The following is a 19,332-nucleotide window of genomic DNA, read 5'->3' on the forward strand; positions in this document are numbered from 1 at the left end:
ATCTCCTTAATGAATATAGATGCAAAAATGTTAAATAGAATACTAGCAAAAAGACTTCAGCAAGTTTCAGTCCTGAGGATTATCCACTATGATCAGGTGGGATTCATACCACGAATTCAAGGATGGTTTAATATTAGGAAAATCATCCACATAATTGACAATATCAATAATCAAACCATCAAAAATAACATGATTATTTCAATAGATGCAGAAAAAGCCTTTAACAAAATACAACACTATTCCTATTGAAAACACTAGAAATATTGGTCGTTCCTCAAAATAAAAAACAAAACAAAACAAAACAGTACATACTTAAAACCATGAGCAAGTATCATCTGCAATGGGGACAAGTTAGAAGCCTTCCCAATAAGATCAGGAATGAAGCAAGGATGCCCATTATCACCTCTTTTATTCAATATTGTACTAGAAACACAAGCAGTAGCAATTAGAGAAGAAAAAGAAATTGAAGGGATTAAAGTAGGGAATGAGGAGACTAAACTATCACTCTTTGCAGATGATCTGATGGTATACTTCAGCAACCCCAGAAAATTAACTAAAAGGCTAGTGGAAATAATTAACAACTTTAGTAAAGTTGTAGGGTACAAAATAAACCCACATAAATCATCAGTATTTCTATATATTTCCAACAAAACTCAGCAGAAGTAGTTAGAAAGAGAAACTGTTTAAAATAATTCTAGACAATATAAAATATTAAGGAATCTATCTGACAAGACAAAAGGATTATATCAACATAACTACAAGATGTTTTTTTACACAATTAAAATTTGTTCTAAACAATTGGACAAATATTAATTGCTCCTGGGTAGGACAAGCAAATATGATAAAAATGACAATCCTATCCAAATTAATCTACTTATTCAGTACCATACCTATCAAACTACCAAAAAGCCTTTTTTAGAGAATTAGAAAAAAATTATAACAAAGTTCATCAGGAAGAACAAAAGATAAAGAATATCAAGGGAAATAATGAGAAAAGAAATGTGAAGGATGTGGTCCTAGTAGTACCATATCTTAAACTATATTATAAAGCAGTGGTCATCAAAATAATATGGTACTGGCTAAGAGATAGAAGGGTGGATAAATGTAATAGACTAGGGGTAAATCACCTCAGTAAGCTAGCATTTGATAAACCCAAAGATCCCAGCTTTTTGGACAAAAACTCACTATTTGACAAAAACTGCTGGGAAAATTGGAAAACAGTATGGGGAAAATTAGGTTTAGATCAACATCTTACACCCTATACCAAGATAAATTTAAAATGGGTAAATGACTTAAATATAAAGAATGAAATTATAAATAAATTAGGTAAATATAGATTGTAGGAATTTAAGACCAAGCAAGAGATAAAGAACATTGAAAATTATAAAATGAATCACTGATTTTATCAAATTAAAAAGTTTTTGTACAAACAAAACCAATGCAATAAATTAAAAGGAAAGCAACAAAATGGGAGGACATTTTTATAACAAAATGCTCTGACAAAGGTTTAGTTTCCCAAATATATAAGGAACTAAGTCAAATTTACAAAAAAGAAAACCCAGCCATTCTCCAATCAACAAATGGTCATCGGACATGAATAAGCAGTTTTCACATGATGAAATCAAAACAGTCAATAAACACATGAAAAAATGTTCTAAATCCCTCCTGATTAGAGAAATGAAAATTAAAACAACTCTGAGGTACCATCTCATACTTAGCAGATTGGTCAATATGATAGCAATGGAAAGTGATAAATGTTGGAGGGGATGTGGCAAAACTGAGACACTAATATACTGTTGGTGGAATTGTGAAATTGTCCAATCATTCTGGATGGCAATTTGGAACTGTGCCTAAAGGACTTTACATGAATGCCTGCCCTTTGACCCAGCCATACCACTTGTAAATGTTAAAAGTATGGTTGAGACTGAATGTAATAATTATTTTGGTCGCCAAGGATTTTATTTATAAAATCCTAAAGTAAACACCCAAGTCAGCTGGAATTTTTTTGGTGATTTAATTGATAGTGGAGGAGATTAAGGAGAAAGAAGGAAAGGAATATGTTTTCTCTTCCCCACCCACCCCCACCCCCACCTGGTTTGCACCAGGTGGGAATATTAGGAGATAAGGTTTTGGAGTGTGAAGGAGGAAAGAGTCAGCCTGAACTCCAAAAATAAAAGGACCCTAAGATGACTGAACCTGAAACAGCTCCAGGGAAAACTCACTGCCAAACCCAGACTAAATAACTGCCACACTCCAAGATGTTGGAACGCCTAGCACTCTTCCAGCCAGTCTCCTCTCCAGGAAAAGATTAAGAGAGAGGAAGTGATGTGCCTCATATAGACAGTTTTACGTAACTTTCCTGTGTCTCATCTGTACCAATAACAGCTTAGCTTGACTTAGGACAGCCCAGGGGTCTGTCTGCTTTTTCTGCACATGTCTGTTGAAGGTAATTTCCTCAGATAATTAAATCTTGAGTTTGGTGCAGACCTTCCTAATCTTGTTAAACTAAGGAGGGTGGAGAAATGCAGGGTTCCCAAGACTTGTTTCTGTTAGTCCAAGTATCTCTATTGTTATTGATCAGGAAATAGCTAAATCAGATCTTCTAAAGTATGGTCTGATTAGGGTGGAATAGTTTTAAAATTCACACACTGCAGGGTTTGTACTTCAATGAGATAGTAACGAAAAAGATTTATACAAAAATATTCATAGCTCCACTCTTTGTGGTGGCAAAAATTTGGAAAAGGAGTAGGTGTCTATTGGGGAATGGCTGAATAAAGGGTGGTACCTGATAGTGATGGAATATTATTGTGCCGAAAGGAATAATGAACTGGAGGAACTACATTTGAACTGGAACGACCTCCGGGAATTGATGCAGAGTGAAAGGAGCAGAACTAGAACATTGTACACAGAGACTGATACACTGTGGTACAATTGAATGTAATGGACTTTTCTACCAGCAGCAATGCAATTATCCAGGACAATCCAGGGGAACTTAGGAGAAAGAATGCTATCCACATTCAGAGAAAGAACTGTGGGAACAGAAATGCATTAGAAAAATATATGATTGATAAGGTAGTGTAATAGGGATGTGATTAGGGTTTTGATGTTAAAGAATCACTCTACTGCAAATACTAATAACATAGAAATCTGTTTTAAACAATGATACATGTATAACCCAGTGGAACTGCTTGTTGGCTTTGGGAGGTGGGGGAAGAGAGTGGGGGAAGGCAGGACTATGAATCATGTAACCATGGAAAAATATTCTAAATAAAAATTTAGAAATTAAAGAAAAAAAGAATGGTCATGCTCTAAACAGAAGTAGAGGAATTAGCAGGAAAAGATAATTTAGAAAGAAAAATAAAGAAGTCAGTTTTAGACATTTGATTTTGAAATTCCTCTGATGATATTATGGATGGAGATATCCAGTAGGCAGTTGACATTTGAGATGGGATCTCTGCAGAAATGAGGACTCTTTATGCATGTTCAATTGAGAGTCTTCTATAAAGAGACTGATGGTTAAATGAATGATAATTAAAGGGGTCTCTAAGGGAGGGAGAGTAGAGGGATAAAAGAAAAGCTGCCCTTAGGACCCTGGAATATAGTGTGAGTAGAAAAATAACAATGATTTCACAAAATGTGGTGAAAAAAGATCCTTCAGACAGATATGAGGAAAAATAGGAGAGAGAAGTGTCACAAACACACAAGGCAAAAAGAATGTTAGATAGAAGTGGTCAACAGTGTCTAAGCAGTGGTCAAGAATATAAGACAGAATCATGGTTGCAAAATATTAGTAAGGTGAGTTCCTGTGAGAAAGTCATTAGTGTAGATAATTTTTTTAAAGAATTAATTTGTGAAAAGGAGAAATTCATTGTTGTTCAGTCATTTCGGCCAAATTTGACTCTCTGTAAGTTCATTTAGGATTTTCTTGGAATTATATTAGAGTGATCTGCCATTTCCTTCTCCAGCTCATTTTATACATGAAGAAACAGAGACAAAAAGGGTTAAATGACTTGACCAGGAACACACATCTAGTAAAAATCTGAGGACAGATTTGAACTCAGGAGGAAGAGTTTTCTGATTCCAAGCCTTGCATTCTATCTGCTGTACCATCTAGTTGCTCAAGGAGAGATCCAGGTTCTTAATAATAAGTTGGCATTTATATAGCACTTTAAGGTTTGCAGAGTACCTTTTAAATATCTCATCTGATCTAAACAACAACATTGTGAAATAGGTTTTATTATTTTCTCTATTTTAAGGATGAGGAAACTAAGGCAAATAAAGATTTAAGTAATTTGCCTGGGGTCACATAAATTATAAGAGAACAAAGCCAAATTTGAATTCAGGTATTTAGAACTCCAAGCATAGTACTGTTCCAACTAACTGTCCCAATGACAAGATGAAAGTCTGCAGGCCTGATAGATTTAAGATTTTCTGGGGGACCATTGGTACTTCCATGGTGTCAACTCTCATCTCTATGAAGATAAATCTAAATTATATCTTTTGCCATTACCTCCCTCTGGAGTTCCAGTTGCACACTTTCAGTAGTTTCCTGACAAACACTCTTGAATATTCCTCAAAATCATTGTACTCAAAGTCAAAGTCAATATCTTCCCCCAACAAAATTCCTTCTCCACACTTCCCTATTTCTGTTAATGAAATTATTATTTTCTCATTTGCCCATATTAGATAATTTGGTTTCTTTTATTTCTTCTACCTTCATTCTCAAATTGATATCCAGTGTCACTGACCTTCTTGCTCTTCCTTGAACCAGACACTCCATTTCCTGACTCCAGATCTTTTCACTGACTGTCCAGCAAGTCAGGATTGCTCTCCCTCTTCCCATTTCCCTCCTGGCCACCCTGGATTCCTTGACTTCCTTTAAGTCCCAGCTAAAATCACCATTTATCCAGGCAACAGTTTCTTATCTCCTGTCGGGGACCAGCCCCTTACGACCCCTGAGAGGGGAGGGGGAGAGAGAGAAGGAAAGGGGAAGCGACAAAGAAGGTACGGACAGCTTTCACATAGTATGCAAAGAGGAGTCGTTTATTGAGGCAAAAGCATGGTATATAAAGGAAAGGGGGAGAGAGAGAGATTAAAGATGGAGCTTGGCCAGAGGCCAAGCTCCTGCAAGGACAGCCATCAGCTAGCCTGAAAGGGAGAGAGAGGAGAGAGAGCGAGGCGGAGCTTGCTGGGCCATAAATACCATTTGCTATGTAGTACATAGGGATGACCCTCATTGGTCAATGACAAGGCATAGGTGTGGTTTCTCTTAACCAAGTGAGAACAAAGAAACTTGTTTTCCCGCCTAACCTGGGAGAAGCTGGGGTCAAGGGTCAGGGGCCTTCCCAGCCATGAGCACTACTGAGCATGCCCAAGACTGACTGTTCCCCTTGCCCCTGGGCTGCTACAATCTCCCTTAATTTTAGTGTCTTACCACAGTTCAATATCTCTATTTATCCTGTATATAGCATATTTGTTCATAGCTGTTTTCAGATCTTCCCATTAGACTTGATGGCATGGACTATTTTTGTGCCTTCTCTTCTGTCCCTAACTCTAACAGAGTGCCTGGCATATAGTATGCACTTAATGAATGTTTATCGACTGAGTGCCTGAATTAATGTGGTGACAGAGGTATTAGAAAAGAAGAGGCAGATAAATATATGCTAAAAAAGATGAAAGTGACAGGACTACTAACTGATTATATATGGGAGACACTGAAGAAGGAAAATGGAAAATTAAAATGAGCTTTTATATATAGAGATCAAATTGTATATATCTCTATATTATGTATACATACTATATATACATACCCATGCATATATATTATGCAGACACATACCTTAAATGTTAACTATCATCATCATTATTTTTTTAACACTCTGGTTATAGACATTGGAGACAAGATCAATGACCATATTACTCTAGATGACAGAAGGAGGAGCAAGAATAAGTGGAATGATAATGGTTTTAGTACATGTCTCATTGACATTTCAGGTGGGGCATCCAGATGGAAACATCCTGTCTAGAGGTCAGAAGGGAGGTCAAGGTTATAGGAATTTAATATTCCTCCTCAATGATATGGTTTTTGAAGCTCTGTGGATGAATGGAACTAGCAATGGTGAAAGTCTAGAAAGGAACAGAAAAAAAAGAGAGGCAAAGGTAGACTTTAAAGCACATCAATATGGAGGATTCTGGAAAAACATATGAAGCCAGTGAAAGAGACATGGAAGGAGTGATGTCAAAGAGGGAAGAGAGGATAAGAAGATTGTAGCTTATCTCAAATCAGAGAACAGCCAGGAGGAAGCAATTGTAAATGTAATTGAAAGCCTTGATTTAGATCCTGGAAAACAAGGACTCATAAAGTCCATTAGAACAGCCATCAGGGCATTGCCAGTGATTTTGAAGCAGTAATTTGGAACTAGTATAATTATTTTAGCCCCCTCCCCCCCCATGTTCGACATTTAGCTATTGACCAGGGCTGGCAGTATAGTGCATCTTAATGAAGGCACTGCTTTGAGACTATCAGCAATTGATTCAGACTGCTCAGATTGTTCCAAGCCATAGTGAGAAAAAAATAGTCATAACAAAAATAGACTGTTTGAGTTCTTGTTAAGGGAAAGAATAATTTGGCTTTTTGGACTTTCCAAAATAGAAAAACAAACAACAATGGAAATATTTCCAGAATCGTAGAATCTCAGAATTGGAGAGATGCCAGAGGTCATGAAGGATAGAGGTCTGGTCCATCAGGCTGCCTTTGATTGGAAAGGAAAGTGGACCTGTGTGGAGGGAGGAGAAATGAACCTGACAACTGTCATCATATACTTAAAAGGCTGTGTTGTGGAAGAGTGATTAGAATTGCTTTACCTGGACTCTTTTGTCAGGATCAGGAGCATTGAGCAAAAGTTGTAAGTAGGAAAATTCAGGCTAGATGTCAGGGAAATTTCCTAATAATTAGGATTGTTCAAAAGCGAAATAGATTGTTTCAGGAGGTAGTAGTCTCCCCTTCCCTGAAGATCTTCAAGCTTAGGCTAAATGTGTGATCCTATGATATAGTGATTTTAGAGATAGAGAACTGCTGCCTCCTGCCCTGCCTTAAAGATTTCCTTCTGGTTCTTAGTGATCACCATCACACTTCTTTATTATTATTCATTATTGTTGCAAACTACAATCTTAAATATTTATAAATATTATCTGAGAGATATCCAGGGAGACACATGTGGCTATCCTTATTGACATGATGATTGGCAAGAAAATGGCCAAGTTAAAATGAAAAATGTAGGTGGGGCTTGTTAGCTTTCATGGTCCAGGTGACACACTTATCAATAAATAGCTCCCATGACGGGAGATCTGGAGCTAATAGGATTAAGTTATCTTGTCCAGGATGTGTGGTTTGGAGGATGCTTCAGCTTAGTATAGGGTAGATTTTGGTGTCATAGAAGGTACAGTGGCAGGTAGAGCAGATGACAGGAAGATGGCTATGAGAAATATGGAACAGCACACATCGTTGAGCTTCAGTTTTGTTATCTGTGAAATTGGAATAATAAAACTTGCACTACTAATCAAAGAATTGTTAGAAAAATGACTTGTAAAATCAGAATTTTATGCCAGTGTCAATAGTATTCATCTTATTTTTACTATTATTGAGATGCTGTGTTGCTCAGTGGTTAAAGCACTAGACTTGAGAGTTGCTAGCTAGGTAGACACACCAAAGATGGATGAGTAAAAACCAAGTTGAAGGGCAGTGATGGACCACAAACCTATCGGTGAGTTAGGGGGGTGGTGTCTGTGCCAAGCATGGGAAGATTGCCCTTGTTGAAAGGGTCAATGAGAAAGTGTAGTTTTAATAGCCACAAAGGTGGGTAATTGGGTGCTGGGAGCTTTAGAACTTGGTCAGTCCTCCAAAGTGCCATCACTTCTTATAAAAGCTACAATCTCTCCCTGACTTTCCTCTATAAGCTCAAGCAGAGTATTTAGTTCTGCATATTGTTGGGTAGTAGAAGGAGCACTCGGCTGGTTTGACTGAGAAGTGGGTTTTTTAAAGAAATACAATATTACAGCTATAATAATCAAAATCCCAAGGGGGAGTACTGTGTCGATTATATTTTGCCATAAGTCCCATGGTATGAGAAATTTCAGAGAGAAAAAGAATGCAAATCTTACAAGGTTGGTCATGGAGCTGAATAGCCAGTTGTTAAGTATGTTGTGAACTGGCTGTAACCACATATTTCTAAAGTAAACACATGGGGAGAAGGACAAGGCCAGAACTTTCCCCAGGTTTGTCTTAATCTTAATTTAGGCAGTTGTTCCCTAAAGGAAAGGATTTAGAAATAGTTCTCCTAGCCAGGACTTTAGGGCTCTGTTGCTAAGATCTAAAACAGCTTAATTTAAGGAGAATCAAAAAGATTTTTTACTCATCCGTTCTTGCACCTGTATTTTTGAAGCCAAGTTAAAAAAGAAAACAGAACTGACTGATAGAGCAAGTAATAAAGAGAGAGAGAAAGGAAAGAGATTTCACAGAAACTTTTTGAGGGTTTTCTCACCAACCTCATGGTCAGCCATAACCTGTAATAATTAAAATACTTGAGGCCATAAACTGTGGCAGTTAAAATAGTGGAAGATATAAATTGTAGTATATATAAAAGTGGATGCGTAATTTGTGACCACAGGAAATATGTTTTCACTACAGTGTTTTGTTTTTAAATCAAATATAAGGTGGTCACCAGGGAAATATTCCCAGTTATTCAATAAACCCAAAATAGGCATAGCTTAAGAACTTTTGTCCTACTATAAGTATGGGTTTAAGTATCTTTCATTGTTCAGCAAGGAGTTTACAACTTTATCTTCCCCTAGGGCAGACTTAAGTAGGGGTGGAGTAGAGGTCTCACATTCCTGATCTAAGTACCTTCATTGTTTAAAATGGGGAATAGTCTCAACCCAGTTTTATGAAGTAAGGTCTGAGAATTTTTAAGGTTCACAATCCCATCATCAATTTACTGGCTTTTGTGTTGCCATTGAACTTTGATGACTGGAAGAGAGAGGCTGATGACTTTGTGCAACTCTACTTCACTTAAATCCAGTTCATGCACAAGTCAAAACATCACTCATGATGTCACTGGTTCTCTTAGAAAACCAAGGATATACAACAGTATTTTGAGCAAGAAGTAATCAGCAGAGGTTCTGAAGAGGTGTGTCATCAGAGGCAGTTTCTCTATCATGACTTCCTTTTAACCAATGAAATCACAAGTCTTAGGTAAAAAAAAAAATACCATTATTTTTATTCTCCACCCTATGCTTTCTGAGAACAACTAATTTATCATTTTCCCCCCTCCTGACTTGGTTCTATGAGTCTTGATCAGTTCATTTAAATGCTGTGGTTTCTGGTATCACAGGATAATGTATGAGTTACTACTATTAAATGTCTTTTCCATTTTTATTCTTAGATTTCACTCTCATAAAAACTGTCATCTTAGAGGGTGAGGATAGAAGGGTTTTTTAGTTTGGAATTCTGCTAAAGCTGACCAATATGGGAATTTTCAGTTAGGTATAGTGGCTAGACATTGTAATGGAATGTTAGAGACACCAGAATGGCCCTTTAATAAAGAGAATCTGAAAAGGGTTATGATATTCTCAGATCTGAATAAGGAGCTGAATCGTTCTCCTGTATGTCACAAATTAGAAGTCAGAATGCAAATCTCAGATTGCAGACTGATTTTTAAAAAAAACATATTTAAAGGAAAATAACACATCAGCTAGTCTTTGATGAATATATTTCTCACATTGATATTGCTTGACATTCAAAAAAGGTTTTCTAATGAAATCTGGATGCAGATTGAAGCATGCCAGTCCTTAATTTATTTCTTCCGCAACTTTTTCTCTCATATAAGTAATATGTATATTCTTCAACAACATGACAAACATGGAATTATGTAGGAATTATATATTGTAGGATAACACATGTACAACCCATGACATATTATTACCTGTTGTCTCAGGGAGGAGAAAGGTGTTAGAGGGAAGAAAAACCATGGTTTGCAAAATTTCAGAAAATGATTATGAAAATTTTATCTTTCTGTAACCTGAAGAATATAAAAAATAAAACATGTATTTTCAAACAAGCCAACAATGTTTGATATTCAAGTGCATTTCTTCTGGCTAACTTTAGGAAATCTTGGCTATTATGAGTAGCCAGGAAAAAAGGACTCTTTCTTTTGTACAATTGACTGAATTCCTTTATTTCCTTCCTTTCTTTCTTTCTTTCTTTCTTTCTTTCTTTCTTTCTTTCTTTCTTTCTTTCTTTCTTTCTTTCTTCCTTGCTTCCTTTCTTTCTTTCTTTCTTTCTTTCTTTCTTTCTTTCTTTCTTTCTTTCTTTCTTTCTTTCTTTCTTTCTTTCTTTCTTTCTTTCTTTCTTTCTTTCTTTCTTTCTTTCTTTCTTTCTTTCTTTCTTTCTTTCTTTCTTTCTTTCTTTCTTTCTTTCTTTCTTTCTTTCTTTCTTTCTTTCTCTCTTTCTCTCTTTCTCTCTTTCTCTCTTTCTCTCTTTCTCTCTTTCTCTCTTTCTCTCTTTCTCTCTTTCTCTCTTTCTTTCTCTCTCTCTCTCTCTCTCTCTCTCTCTCTCTCTCTCTCTCTCTCTCTCTCTCTCTCTCTCTCTCTCTCTCTCTCCCTCCCTCCCTCCCTTTCTCCCTCCCTCCCTTTCTTCCTTCCTTCCTTCCTTCCTTCCTTCCTTCCTTCCTTCCTTCCTTCCTTCCTTCCTTCCTTCCTTCCTTCCTTCCTTCCTTCCTTCCTTCCTTCCTTCCTTCCTTCCTTTTTTAAACCTGTACCTTCTGCTTGAGACTTAACACTAGGTATTAGTCCAAGATAGGAGAGTTCTAAGGGCTAGGCTTTAATAACTTGCTCAGGGTCACAAGGCTAGGAAGTATCTGAGGCCAGATTTAAAATTGGAACTTCTGGCCTTCGGGCCTGCCTCTCTGTCTACTAAGTCACCTACCTGCTCCTAACTGTCTGAAGTTCCAGAAAGCTAGAACTATTCTCATTAATACAGTAATTTTCAGATTCTCTGGTCAGTGACAGATTTTTGTGTTTTTTAGAAACCCCTTAGAAGTGGGAAGTCCAGGGTTCTTTTGTTTAAGTAGTTATGTAACCATATCACTTTCAGAACTGGAGTCCAAGTTTCTTCATCTATAAAACAGGGAGAATGCATACAGAGTACTTGCTTCATAAAGTTGTTGGAGACACAAATGAGATAATAGATGGAAAGTGCTTTTCAAATTTTAAAGCATTATAGAATAGACAGTTGATTCTATGACATGATCCCACATCCTGTGGCTTTGTTTGCTGATATGCTGTCCTCTTCGTTTTTCCTTTTTTTCCTCTTTTAACATTTCAAATGCCAGACCAAAAAAAAAAAAAAAGCACTGGTTATGTCAAGCATTTTTACTGTGATAAATGGCCTTATCAGATACTAGTTGGTGAATTATTTTCCTTTTAAAGTATTAAAAATAAGTAACAATAATAACTGTTATAGCTTATGTTTATTTAGTACTTTAAGGTTGACAAAGCATTTTAAATATGCTATTTCATTTCAACCAAGTATGAAAGAAACAGAATATAAGGAAGAGAATATTATTCTTTGTGTATTCATTGAAGTACTCCACCCAAAATCCATTCCTGTATTTCTCTATTGTCTTAAAGTTTAAAATTCATTGGCTTTTGAGAAAAATTGTACAATGCAAGGAAGATTTATCTTTGCACAGAGATCAGATTGTCACATGAAAATGAGTTGGTCGATATTTCAAGTGAATTTCAGTGTTTATGGGGGGAAAAAGTCTCTATCTTTACTTTTTTTTTTCTTTTTAAAAAAATTAATCCAAAATCAAACAAATAATATATGTCACGGGAAGAATTATTAAACCAAGTCCTCTGATTTCTTCCTCTATTTTTTTTTCTTTTTTTATGTAATTTTTTTTCAGTTCCAAATTCTCCCCTCCTTACTTCACTTTCCTCTAACTTCATTTTTTTTTAAACACTTACCTTCCATCATAGAATCAATATGTTGTATTTTGCTCCAAGGTAGAAGAGTGATATGGGCTAGGCAATAGATGTAAGTGACTTGCCAGCTTCACATAGCTAAGAAGTATCAGAAACCACATTTGTTTTTTTTTTTCAATTTAATGCTTTTTATTCTTTTTTTTGCTTTTTTTTTTAATTTATTTTTTCATTTTTGTTTTGTTTTTTGTTTTTTGTTTTTTTATTTTTATTTGGTCATTTCCAAACATTATTTATTGGAAACAAAGATAATTTTCTTTTCTTCCCTCCCCACCCTCCCACCACCTCTCCCATAACCCATGTGCGATTCCACTGGGTATCACATGTGTTCTTGATTCAAACCCATTTCCATGTTGTTGGTATTTGCATTAGAGTGTTCATTTAGAGTCTCTCCTCAGTTATATCCCCTCAACCCCTGTAGTCAAGCAGTTGCTTTTCATCGGTGTTTTTACTCCCACAGTTTATCTTCTGCTTGTGGATAGTGTTTTTTAGATCCCTGCAGATTGTTCAGGGACATTGCATTGCCACTAATGGAGAAGTCCATCACCTTCGATTGTACCACAGTGTATCAGTCTCTGTGTACAATGTTTTCCTGGTTCTGCTCCTTTTGCTCTGCATCACTTCCTGGAGGTTGTTCCAGTTCACATGGAATTCCTCCACTTTATTATTCCTTTTAGCACAATGGTATTCCATCACCAACATATACCACAATTTCTTCAGCCATTCCCCAATTGAAGGGCATCCCCTCATTTTCCAATTTTTGGCCACCACAAAGAGTGCAGCTATGAATATTCTTGTACAAATCTTTTTCCTTATTATCTCTTTGGGGTACAAGCCCAGCAGTGCTATGGCTGGATCAAAGGGCAGACATTCTTTTATCGCCCTTTGGGCATAGTTCCAAATTGCCCTCCAGAATGGTTGGAGTTATTATTACTAGCTGTGTATTTTGCAGCATTTTGATTTCTGCTCCTTTTCCTGCCTTTTCTTCTTTCACTATTTCCTTCTACACCAATGTTTGCTTTTGAACAGTCCCCCTTGTTCCCACCCTTATTTTACTTCCCTTTCTACCCCCCTCCCTATTTATCCCCCCCCTTATTTTCCCTGTAGTCTTTCTAAAATTAACCCCCCTGCTCCCTCCCTCTCTTGTACTGCTTCCCTCCCCACCAGACCGTTTGTTACCCTTCTACTCCCCGATAAGGTGCAAATCTATTCTCTGCCCCCAATGGATTGGATTGTTTTTCCCCCTTTGAGTCACTTTCAAAGCACGTAAAAGTTGAGTATTTCCTGTCTCCGACCTCTTTACCCTTCCAGTGTATTGATGTTCTCCCCCTCCCACCATGAGCTTCTTTATGACATATAAATTTACCCCTATTTGTTACTTTTCCCATTTCTTTTAATATTAGCCTATTTTTAAGCTCTAGTTATATATATATATATATATATGCATACTCATGCGTATGTATTTTTGCATGTATATATCTATATACCTATTTATGTCTTGTCCTTTCATCCTATACAGTTTGTTGCTGTTCCCTCTAAGTATATTTCTTTTTGCTGCCCAGGTAATAACAACAGTTTTTAAGAGTTACCAATGACCTCTTTTCTTATAGGGATACATATCATTTTAACTTATTGAGTCTCTTAAAAAATTTTTTTTTTGTTTTTCTTTTTTCCCCTCTTTTTTAATTACCTTTTGATGATTCTTGAGTTCTGTGCTTGTACATCAAATTTTCTGTTCAGGTCTGGTCTTTTCTTTACGAATTCTTGAAATTCTTCTAATTTGTTGAATGACCATACTTTCCCCTGAAAGAATATAGTCAATTTTGCTGGGTAGTTGATTCTTGGTTGTAGACCTAGTTCCCTTGCTTTCCGGAATATCGTATTCCATGCCTTTCTTTTTTTCAGTGTGGATGCAGCCAGATCCTGAGTTATCCTCACTGTGGTTCCTTGGTATCTGAATGACTTCTTCTTGGCAGCTTGTAATATCTTTTCTTTGGTCTGATAGTTCTTGAATTTGGCTATAACATTCCTGGGTGTTGTCAGTTGGAGATTAAGTACAGGAGGTGATCTGTGGATTCTATCAATCTCCACTTTTCCCTCTTGTTCAAGGATTTCAGGGCAGTTTTCTTTAATAATTTCCTGTAATATAATGTCCAGGCTTTTTCTTTTGTCATGGTCTTCTGGTAGGCAAATAATTCTTAAATTGTCTCTCCTTGAACGATTTTATAAATCCTCTGTTTTGTGAATGAGATGCTTCATATTTTCCTCAATTTTTTCATTCTTTTGGTTTTGTTTTATAGTGTCCTGCTGCCTTGTGAGGTCACATGATTCTAGTTGTTGTATTCTGGTTCTTAAAGACTGGATTTCATCCTTAGTTTTTTGGTTGTCCTTTTCCTTTTTGTCAGATTTTCTTTGGAGGTTATCTTTCATCTTCCTTACCTCATCTTTCATCTGCTTTGCCTCATCTTTCATCTCCTTTGCCTCATTTTCCAGCTGGTTGATTTTGGCTTTCAAGACACTATTTTCTGTTTCCAGATGACTTATCTTAGTTTTTAAGTTCTTTTCCCAATTGTCTTCAGCCTCTTGTAATTGTGTTTTGAATTGCATTTTGAGTTCTTCTAAAGCCTGTATCCAATTCGCTGGGATTTCTGATTTTTCCTTTGCTGATCTCTCCCCCTCTGTTTTATTAGCTCTTTGCTCATTACCTGTGCAGAAGCTGTCTATTGTAATTTCATTCTTCTTTTCCTGTTGTTTGCTCGAGTTTACCCCTTCTGTGCTCCCCGTATTTGGCTGTGCTGTTGCTCCTCTCATTTTGTTTTGATTTTGGGGCTGTCAGTCTCCCTTCTTGGAGCTTCGTCAGATCTCTTGGTACAGTCTCTAGGGAAGGAATGTTAGTTTCCCTGTCCTCTGGGGGCTTTTGATTGGATTGAGTTCAACTGGATCTGGCTGTATGTGGTATGAAGCTCTGAGGCTCTGAAGACTCCTGGAAGGCTGGGCCACCCAGGCTCTGTCCAGTTCTCTCCAGCTGCTTCTCCACTGTCTGCAAATGCCTTTGCCCGCCTCCCTAAACTCTGAGGAGTTCTGATGGAATTATGTTCAACTGGATTGGTCTGGATGTGCCCCGAGGCAAAGGTGAGACTGGAGCCGATGGAGGGACCAGCCAAGGCCCCATCTCTCCCTGGCTTCCTCCATGCTGTCCAAGCTGGATGCTCCAAGCCCAGCACCCCGCTGCTCACAAGGTAGACCCTCCAAACCAGCACCTTTGCCCGCTCAGAGGTTCCTGCTGCTGCTGGGGGCTCAGCCCTCTGCGTTGTGGGGGAGGGGTCCTGGGACCTTCGCTCTGACTTCCCCTTAGCCCTCAGTATTCTCGGATTCCAGCTTTTGGGGGGGCGTACCTTTTGATTTGAATCCAGAAGGAGGCTTCCCCGCTTCTGTCCTGTTGTTCAGCTTGAATTTCGGTGCCCTAGGAGCATTCAGTCTGTATCGGTAAGGAAGGATCTGAACTTTTGCTGCTTGCTAAGCCACCATCTTGACTCCGCCCCCCAGAAGCCACATTTGAACCCACAACCTTCCATAGCGAGGTCTCACTCTCATTCTCCTGAGCCACCTAGCTGCCCCACTACCTTAACTTTCTAATCTCATTGTATATTATTTTCCTTTTTTGTGCTCAACATTCTGGTGACTTGGTGTTCCTTGAGTTCAGCATCTCTTTATACTTTTTGCAAAGATTGCTCCCTATTACCCATCACCCTAACCCTATTCCTTTCCACATGTTGGAATTCCTGTTTCCTTCAGGGCTCAGGCCAGGTGTCGTCTTCTACATGAAACAGTTGCCAAACATTTTTTCTAGTGATTTTCTTCCTACTTTTTTCTATTTTCATGTATATATTTACTCATTTACTGGTTATATTTCACCAACAAGTTGGAAGCCCCTCAAGTAAATTTTTTAGTTTGTTTTGTTTGTTTTACCTTTATCCATCACAGTGCTTCATCTATAATAGATAATTTATAAAGGTTTATTGGCATTAATTGGGCAACTACATCATTGCCTTGGGAAAATACTAAATACTTTTTAAAATTTAATGCTATATCTATGGATATTATGGAGTATTATTTGATCATGTATAATTGATGATCAAAACCTGCCATATTCTTTTATTTTTATATATGTCTCCCTCTCTCCCTCTATGTACATACATATATTTAGTTGATTTCATAAAATATTTCCTGATTAAATATATTTTTTTAACATTCATTTTTAGAAATTTTGAATCCCATGTTATTTCCCTCCCTCCCATTCCTTGAAAAAGCAAGCAATATGATATTGATTGTACATATGAAGACATATTATTTGGTGTTCATTTTGTTTAGTTAGTTTTGGGGGGTTGTTAATTATTTTTATTTATTTTATTTTATTTTTAATATATAGTATAATACAATACATAACAATTATTATATAATATATTATATATAATACACAATTATTATCCTATATGTGATTTGCTATATGTATGTAATAAATTATGTATATAAATATTTTACAAATATCTTAAGTTATAATAAAAATGCTTATCCAAGAGAAACAAATTCTCACATTAACTATTTCCAAAAATCTGGCTCATTTTTTTCACTTTCTCTCACCCTTTTTCTCTTTCCAAGAAGGAAGGTAATATAATATAGATTGCATATGTATATATGTGTACATATAATATATATATAATATATTATATTATTTTATAACTGAATGTATTAGAATTCTTTAAAAATAGATTTGGACCTATGATTTTATTGATATAGAGAACTCCCCAAAAGGGAACACCTTCACTAAACACTGATCATACATTACTCTATTACTTAGTGAGTCACATGGGGTCACTGACAGGTTAATTTGCCATGGTTACACATCTAGTATGTATAAGGGCTAACATGTGAACCCAGATGTTCTTGAGCCAAATACTGGTTGTTGATTCTTGACACCTCAGTTCCCTTGTGTTTGGTTAAAAAATTAATTTAAATTTAAATAATCATACTTCAAACTATATTTATCTAGTTTAAATTTGCATATATGAAGGTGCTAGTTTAACATTTCTAGATAAAAAGGTTGTTTATACAGAACTGCAACATGATTAAAGAGTGAGAGGGAAGCAGTTTTGTTTTTTTTCTTTTCTACCTCTTCTTGTTTCCAGACCTGTCAGTTTTTACATATTAGTCATTAGGAACTTGTTCATTATCATTACTTCCTCAGATAGTCCTTTTTTTTTTTTTGCTGCCCCCTTGAATGGGCTGTGGGCAGTTCCACATTAGAGAAAGAAACATTATCTGCTATACCATCAACAGACCTTCCCTGAATTACTTCTAGTGGTCCACTGGGAGAATCCTGGATCTGCATGTGAAAGACACCTCTCTACTAATTACACATAGTGGAGTTTACTATAATTTCCTGAACCACTCAGCTGTAATTGAATCCTGATGGGAGGCTGGGTTTCCATCCAGTACTATTCCTTTTCTCCTGCTGGGAAGGTGACAAAGTAGCCATTTCTTCTCCCAAGAATCCTCTGAGCAATTTGAGGAAGGCGATTTGGATTCTCTTTGCTCAAACTCAGAGCCAATGATGCTGAACCTGTTGTCACCATTGTATGGAGGATGTTTTTCTCTTTTGCTCTGATTGGGCATGATTTCACCCCTTTCTCAAACCGTAATTGGGTTGCCAAAATGGGAGCTTTTCCTTACTCTACCTCCTCTCCAGCTCCCTGAATGGCTTGGATCAAGCATCTGGTTCCAAAATATTTGATTTGGGTAATTGTTTCTGCTAGGTGAGTTCCTGGCTTTCCCTGGCTTGTCTAAGAGAAAAGCAATACCAGTTCCATCTATGCCATCTAGAGTCTTTGGAACATCCAAGATGCTACTGTGGAAAAGGAATAATCAAATGATAGTCTCAGTTTTGGTTATCAATTGCCTTCTAACACAGAAGGTTCCTAGGCTTCATTCAGATGGCCATGGACTAGGTGATTTTTTAACCAGTTATATTCAGTTCAGTAACAAAATTAGTAGATGGAACAGCCCCATGGGCAGAGATTACTTCAGGCTCTATGAGCAGGCTAGCTAAGGGCTAGCACTCACACCTTGGTAGCAGACTCACTGTGATTTAGAATTATGCCTGGTTCTAATTCTTGAGGCATTAGAACCTGGAAGTGGGAAGGAGAAAGGTAAAGAAAACCAAGAAGGGAAGAGAAGAAAAGAAAGGGGGGGGAGGGGAAGGGATGAGAGAGTAGAGAAATAAGGAAGAAGCGCTTATTAAATACTACTATGTGCCAGGTACTTTTCAAATACATTCATTTGATCCTCACAGCCTTCCTACATATTAGGAGGTATTATTATCCCCATTTTATTTGAAGAAAAAGAGACAGATAGAGGCGGTAACTTTCCCAGGGTATTTGAGGCTGGGTCTGCACCTGAATTCTGATTCACTTTGCTACATAGCTGGCTCTAAAGAGACTAAGAAAAATGAGCAACAAAAAAATGGATGTAGTAGAGGGGTGTGTGTGTGTGTGTGTGTGTGTGTGTGTGTGTGTAAGATATAGGAAGAGGAGAGTGAAAAGATGTGAGGATGATAAAAGGAAGGAAAGGAGGAGGGTCCAAGAGGAGATGAGAAGATGAGGTGTAGAAAGTCTGTGGTGGAAGGGGGAACAGTGATGGTAGTCTGACCAAAGTTGGTAGCCATAAGAACAGTCCCTGATACCTTAACCACTTCACCTAAATTTCTGGTGTTCTGAACAGGCTCACAGACATTGTGTTTAGATTGTGTTCTACCTCTTCCCCAGGAGAATGCAAGTTCCCTGAGGACACATATCTTGGTTTTTGTATTCCTACCCTTTGCACCCATGCAATGCTTGGCGCTTGTAGGTGCTAGAGACAAGTCTGTGGAATTGAATTATATTTGATACCATGATTTAATAAATAATCAATCCTGCCTCAGAATGAATTTTCAAACTGTTCTGTGAATTTTCTTCTCTCACTCTGCCAAAGATCAACTACCACTGTTCTATTTTTGTAGTGAAGTGAGTATATTACCCTCCCTATCTAGTCACATATAGTAATAGAAAGCTAGAGGTGGCATGATACTGCAATGGACTGAAAGCCAGGCTGGTCTGAGTCAGAAACATATGAGTTCATCTAGCCTCTGTCAAAACTACTTGGATGGGTAAGTGTCTAGGCAAAACCCTTCCCTTCTCATTGTCCCCTAGGCAACTCTGATGCTGTAATTTGCATTACAGGTGACCATCTGATTGGGGA

The 19,332-nt window shown here is 37.2% G+C and overlaps 1 protein-coding gene across 3 annotated transcripts in view; it reads left to right on the top strand.

The window, feature by feature from the left end:
* The window catches only part of GRM7 (glutamate metabotropic receptor 7), a 1,064,146-nt gene that overhangs the window by 478,852 nt on the left and 565,962 nt on the right, over positions 1-19,332 (top strand). The gene's annotated exons all lie outside the window — the stretch shown is intronic.

The sequence above is a fragment of the Monodelphis domestica genome, chromosome 7 (genome assembly GCF_027887165.1).
Source record: "Monodelphis domestica isolate mMonDom1 chromosome 7, mMonDom1.pri, whole genome shotgun sequence".
Classification (NCBI taxonomy): Eukaryota; Metazoa; Chordata; class Mammalia; order Didelphimorphia; family Didelphidae; genus Monodelphis; species Monodelphis domestica.